This window comes from Scyliorhinus torazame, chromosome 2 (genome assembly GCF_047496885.1).
Source record: "Scyliorhinus torazame isolate Kashiwa2021f chromosome 2, sScyTor2.1, whole genome shotgun sequence".
Lineage (NCBI taxonomy): Eukaryota > Metazoa > Chordata > Chondrichthyes > Carcharhiniformes > Scyliorhinidae > Scyliorhinus > Scyliorhinus torazame.
In genome coordinates, this window is record NC_092708.1 from 152050695 (window position 1) to 152057683 (window position 6989).

Below are 6989 nucleotides of genomic sequence, written 5' to 3' on the forward strand. Positions count from 1 at the left end.
GCCCTCAGTCCACACTTTAGGGATTTCAGGCAGTTTACAGACATAGGATTATTAAAAAATAGTATTATTTAAATTAGTGCCATCATTCAACTTGAATTCTTGTTTAAAGCCACAATAATAGTGGGGCAAGTGAAATTTTTCTTGCTGGCTTGTTGGTATGCACGCCCAAGAGTCTATCCCCATCAACTTCAATTTCTTCCAGGAGAGTATGGAAATCTAAAGTTGGATAAATTCAGTGTCGTCCTTCTGCCCAGTGCGATGCTCTGTTGTCTCCTCTGGTAACTTGGTGCACATCTTTCCTGCTCTAGACAAAATTCTTCAAAAGCATGATTTTTAAAAATTCATTTTTATAGGGGGTGGGCTTCGCTGGCTAGGTCAGCATTTGTTGGCTATCCCCAATTACTCTACTGAAGGTGGTGGTGGGCTTTCTTCTTGAGCTGCTGCAGTCCATGTGCTGATAGTACACCCACAGTGTTGTTAGGGAGGGAGTTCCAGGATTTTGACTCAGCCTCAGTGAAGGAACAGCAATATATTTCCAAGCCAGGACAGTGAGTGACTTCTAGGGGATCCTCCAGGGTGGCGGTGTTCCCATGTATCTGCTGCCTTTGTCCTTCTAGATAGTAGTGGTATGAGGATTTGGAAGGAATTCCTGCAGTGCATCTCGGTGTTACACGTGTCTTGTTTTTGTGCATCAGTGGTAGAGGGAGTGAATGACACGGTTTGTGGAAGGGATGGCAATCAAGCTGGCTCATTAACTAGATGAAGTAGAGCATTACACTTATCCAGACAAGTGGAGAGTATTCAATCACACTCCTAACTTATGCCTTGTACATGGAAAGATGGTGGATAGGCTCGACTCAGGAGATAACACTGTTGATGACCATTTCCATCACTTTACTGACGATTGAGAATGGACTGATAGGGTGGTAATTAGATTGGGGTTGGATTTGTGCGGTCTATTTTGGTACAGGATGCCTGGGCAATTTTCCACATTGCCCATGATCAATGCCAGCGTTGTAGCTGTACTGGAACAGCTTGGCTAGGGGTGCAGCAAGTACTGGAGCACGTCTTCAGTACTATTGCCGGGATATTGTCAGGACCCATAGCCTTTGCATTATCCTTTGCTTTTAGCCTTTTCTTGATATCATGTGGGGTGAATCAAACTGGCTGAAGACTGACATCTGAAATGCTGTGATCTCTGGAGAAGACCGAGATGGATCATCCATTCAACACTCCTGGCTGAAGATTATTGTGAATACTTCAGCCTCGTCTTTGGCACATATGTGCTGAGCTCCTCCATCATAGAGGATGGGAATACTTGTGAAGCCTCCTCCTCCAGTGAGCGGTTTAATTATCCATCACCATTCACAGCTGGATGCAGCAGAACTTGGATCTGATCAATTGGTTTTGGAATCGCTTAGCTCTATCAGTTGCTGCTTATGTAGCAGTAGTCATGTGTTGCAGCTTCACTAGGCTGACACCTCATTTTTTGGTATGCCTGGTGCTGCTCCTGGCATACACTCCTTCACTCGTCATCAAACCAGGGTTAATCCCTGGCTTGGTAATAATGGTAGCGAGGGGGGATATGCCAGGCCATAAGTTCCAGATTGTGACAATTCTGCTGCTGCCAATGGATCACAGCACCTCATAGTTGCCCAGTCTGGAGTTACTGGATCGGGTTCTGAATCGATCACATTTAGCATGATGGTAGTGCCACTCCTACCGATACTCCCATGGACAGATGCATCTGTAGCAGGCAGGTTGGCGAGGAGGTCTAGATTTACCAGAATGTTGCCTGGTATGGAGGGAAGCTTTTATGAGGAAAGGCTGAGGGACTTGAGGCTGTTTTCATTAGAGAGAAGGTTAAAAGGTGACTTAATTGAGGCATACAAGATGATCAGAGGATTGGATAGGATGGACAGGGAGAGCCTTTTTCCTCGGATGGTGATGTCTAACACAAGGGGACATAACTTTAAATTGAGGGGAGATAGATATAGGACAGATGTCAGAGGTAGGTTCTTTACTCAGAGTAGTAAGGGCGTGGAATGCCCTGCCTGCAACAGTAGTAGACTCACCAACATTAAGGGCATTTAAATGGTCATTGGATAAACATATGGATGATAAGGGAATAGTGTAGATGGGCTTTAGAGTGGTTTCACAGGTCGGCACAACATCGAGGGCCGAAGGGCCTGTACTGCGCTGTAACGTTCTATGTTTTTCCCTCTTGTTGGTTCCCTCACTACCTGTGTTGCAGACCCAGTCTAGTAGCTATATCCTTTAGGAACCTGCCAACAGTGAGGGACATTGAAGTCACCCACCCAGAGTACATTCTGTGCTCTTGCCACCCTCTGCATCCGCCAAGTGGCGTTCAACATGGCGGAGTACCAATGACGGACGTGATAATCAGTCGGAGGTTTCCTTGCCCATGTTTGATCCGAAACCATGAGAATTCATAAGGGTCCGAAGTCAAGGATGAAGACTCCCAGAACACTCCTAACTGTATACCACTGTGCCGCCACTTCTGCTAGGTGTCCTGCCAGTGTGACAGGACATACCCAGAGTTGGTAACAGTGATGTCGGGGACACTGTAAGGTATGCTTCTGTGAGAATGGCTGTGTCAGGCTGTTGCTTGACCCTTCTGTGAGACAGCTCTCCCAACTTTGGTACAAACCCCAAAAGGTTAGTAACGAGGACCTATTTTTTTTTTTTTTTTTTTTTAAATCATAGAATTTACAGTGCAGGAGGCCACTCGGCTCACCTAGTCTGCACCGGCCCTTGGGAAAAGGGCACCCAAAGCCCACACCTTTATAAAGTCTTTATTATACTCACAAGTGGGCTTACATTAACACTGCAATTAAGTTACTGTGAAAATCCCCTAGTCGCCACACTTGGGACTTGTGCTCATGGGAGGAAACCAGAGCACACTGAGGAAACACACACAGACACAAGGAGAATGTGCAGACTCCGCACAGATAGTGACCCAAGCCGGGAATCGAGCCCGGAACCCTGGCACTGTGAAGCAACACTGTGCTGCATTTCAGGGTCGACAGGGCATGGTTTTCCATTATCGTTTCAAGTTCCTTAGTCAATCCGGATGTTCCGTCTGCTTTCTTTTCTTTATATCAACTTTGTTATAATACAACGGAGTGGCTTGCTAGGTCATTTCAGCGGGCATTTAAGAGTCAGCCACATTGCTGTGGATCTGGAATCACAACGCGAGAACTGCAGATCTCCTTCCCTAAAAGGACATTAATGAACCAGCTGAAGTTTTTTTTTTTTTTTATAAAAACAATCGACAATGGTCATCATCGGACTTAATTTCCACCATCTGCCGTGGCAGGATTCAAACCTGGGTCCCCAGAGTATTATTTTGGGTCTCTGGAACACTAGCCAGTGACAGTACCACTACACCGTTTACACTCTAGTCCATTTGAAGCTGGACCTTAGCTGATCGAGTCTTCAGAAGATTGTGTCGGCAACAGTGTAGCACTCAGTACTGCACTGGAGTGTCTGTCTTTACACTTGTGTTCAAGTCCTGGCATGGGACTTGAACCTCCAACCTTCTGACTCAAGAGAGGGCTACCAACTGAACCATAGCCGACACTAAACTTGATTTAAAAAAATTATTTAAAAATGGCAACATAACATGAATATTACATTTGTGGGAAAACAAATACCTACCCAAGTCAGGAGATAATGTTGCCCTAGTACTAACAGCATCCACCTGCATTGCACAAAAAACTATGCACCCTCACACAAGTCTTGCAACCAGCCTACAGTAAATATATATTTCTGAACATATGCAATTGGTGCTGTTAAACATTTATTCACACAACTCTATTTGCATCATCTTTGCCAAGGTCCTTAACTACCAATAAAATTGAAGTTTAGTGATCTCAAAGTTTGCTTTTAAACTTACAATTTATTCATGCAGTCTGCCAAGTGATTGCATTCCCAACTCATGTTGTGGCTTTTGCACTGATGCAAGCCTTTGCATTGTAGAGGGCAGCATGGTAGCATTGTGGATAGCACAATTGCTCCACAGCTCCAGGGTCCCAGGTTCGATTCCGGCTTGGGTCACTGTCTGTGCGGAGTCTGCACATCCTCCCCTTGTGTGCATGGGTTTCCTCCGGGTGCTCCGGTTTCCTCCCACAGTCCAAAGATGTGCAGGTTAGGTGGATTGGCCATGATAAATTGCCCTTGGTGTCCAAAATTGCCCTTAGTGTTGGGTGGGGATACTGTGTTATGGGGATAGGGTGGAGGTGTTGACCTTGGGTAGGGTGCTCTTTCCAAGAGCCGGTGCAGACTAAATGGGCCGAATGGCCTCCTTCTGCACTGTAAATTCTATGATCTATGAAGCCACCATACTGGTCGTTACAGCCACGTTTCTTCCTGTCAGCCCAGCATTGCCACTCAAAATCATAAAGAATAACAAAACTGGCCTTTCTTTGAAGGCTAGTTTACTGATTTTACGCAGTACTTTGCCAGTTAAAGTTAATTGAATTATCATTGCTGTTTCCATATGGTTGCATTCAAACAGAAATCCTCAATGTAAAATTTCAATTTCTTCTGTTTTTCTCCAAGTTCTGTATTGGTTGCTCAGAGGTCAACTCACTAAAGGAATACAAATCATGTCACAGTTCTGCTAGTACATTGCAGATATATTAAATATATCATATTTTTGCCAATTTTCCATACAATGCTAAAATTATGCCATCGGCCAATGTGTAGTTAACGTGCCAGTGGGAGCAGGAAAACAGCCAAAGCTCCATATATTCAAAACTTAATAAATCTTATATACCTGCCATTCTGAAACTGACTTTTTTCAGTCCAGCTTATATTTAACACACCCCTCTGTTAAGTATAATATATTCATTCTTTCAACCAAATCGGAACTGTTGGCTTTCACTATATTCGCTCATGTTTTACACAAATCCTCAAAACACTATTTCACATATTTCAGCTGCAATAGAGAAGGATTAGAGAAACAAAAAAGGGGGAAATAAATTGAGATGAAGCTTCAAATTTTAATTTAAACAAGCCAAGAGAGCCAGTATACTTCACTGGAAAATTATCCAAGATTTCCCCCAAAAAGCCATCTGCATGACTCAACAATCCATCTGTTTAAATACAGGCACAAGGATGATCCTTTTAAAAAAACAAAAGTTTTCAAAAAATCTTAATGGAAATTAGAAAAGTTACAAAACTCTAAACAAGGATGCACTCGTGGACACACAGTGCTTGCACTGCAAAAGGCACGGTCCAGCCATGTCAGCTTGACAACAATAAAAACGATGAAATATAATATTGTTAACAAGAGTGTATAAAATGAGGTATTTTTTTTATTTATACAGATAACAGAATGAGAAGGGGGGGGGGGGGGGGAAGAGATGCAAAGGCTAGTAAGTAAGGACCATTGGCATCGCTCTCCGACGGAGGGTGCAGAAACAATTTACAAAAAACGTTCTAGGGATGAGGGGCTTTCTTTACGCAAATAGACTGGAGAAGTTGGGGTTATGCTCCTTAGCAAAGGAGAAAAGGGTTTTCAATAGAGCTGTTCAAAACAACAGGGTTGGAACAGAGTGGATATGGAGAAACCATTCCATTGGCAGAAGGTCTGAGCCCCGGTGTAGTATGAATTTATAGGGATTAGTAAAAGAAATAAAAAGGTAAAATAATTTCTTACAAGTGATTATGATCTGGAATGCAGTAGCCCTGAAGGGAAAATGGAATTGGAGGGCTGTAAGGGAGCAGGACCAAGCCTGCACAGGCTTGATAGGCTGAAATGTCATCTTCTTGGATTATGTATATTTCCCATCCCAAATAGACTACATGATGATTGGAAGAATCCACCGCTCAAACTTTGCGTGCGCCTTTATTGTGGTTCCTCATATCTCAAGACTCAGACATTGCTGCGAAATAGGTAAACAAATAGAAACTGATCACTGCCATCACTCCTCACAACATAGAAACTTCAGTGCAGAAGGAGGCCATTCAGCCCATCAAGTCTGCACCGACCCTCTGAAAGAGCATCTTCTACCTAAGCCCACTCCCCTGCAACCTTGTAACCTAACCATTGGACATGAAGGGGAAATTGAGAACAGTCAATCCACATCTTTGGACTATACGGGGAAACCGGAGCACCCACAAAGACACAGGGAAAGCATGCAAACTCCAGTCACCCAAGGTTGAAATTGAACCTAGGCACCATGAACATGAACCCACTTTTCCTTCCCCCCCCCCACACAAAAAAAAATTGTTTCTGCTTTGAATTCACAATTCCCACAATCCGTGGTCTCTCCCCTTGGTGCAAAAATGAAAACTTTAACATTTCCACGCATTCCCGCAGATGATTTCGAAAATCTGTTCCACAAGGTCGAAAGTGGCACAAGCTCGCCCGAGCCAAAAGTTCTCCAGCATTGTCGAATATTCGGCTGCAGAAGGAGGTCATTCAGCACATTGCTCCTTAAATGACCTGCCACAGTTCGCCCACTCCTTATTCTTCCTCCAAGTCCCTGTACCAGCGGTGTGACTATGAGCATACCCACATACACTCAGACAGTAACCTGTACGCACCTGGATTAGGAGGCGGTGGACACCGGGCCAAACCGGACACTGAAGCTGCAGAGCCCGAGGACCCGCACCTAGAATCTGCCCCGTCCAAACGCAACAAGCAAACTCCAGCTGCCTGCCGCCCGCTCGGTCTAAATGCGGAAGAAGTGGTCGGGGGCGGGGAAGAAGGCGGTCCCGCCCTCCCCCGTGATTGACATCTCTCCCAGCCTACCGCGCACCGCCTTTCGCAGCCCCGCCAATGGGCGCGCGGAGGAGCAGGCAGGGGGCGGGGCCAGAGGCTCGATCCGGAGGGAGGATGCGAGAAGGGCCACACGTGGTTTCCGAGAAGTTGCGAAATAAGAAGCTGGCTGCAATGGCAGGAAAGCGAGAATCGAAAGTAAAGCGGCAAGATGCAGGGAAGGAAGGAGGGGCTTGGC

General features: G+C 45.2%; 1 protein-coding gene across 1 annotated transcript in view; it reads right to left on the minus strand.

The window, feature by feature from the left end:
- The window catches only part of LOC140392808 (signal transducer and activator of transcription 1-alpha/beta-like), a 58898-nt gene extending 52163 nt beyond the window's left edge, over positions 1–6735 (minus strand). Inside the window, 1 exon segment of the mRNA XM_072478467.1 lies at positions 6577–6735. The gene's annotated coding sequence lies outside the window, so the exon portion shown is untranslated.
- Between the last annotated feature and the right edge of the window lie 254 nt (positions 6736–6989).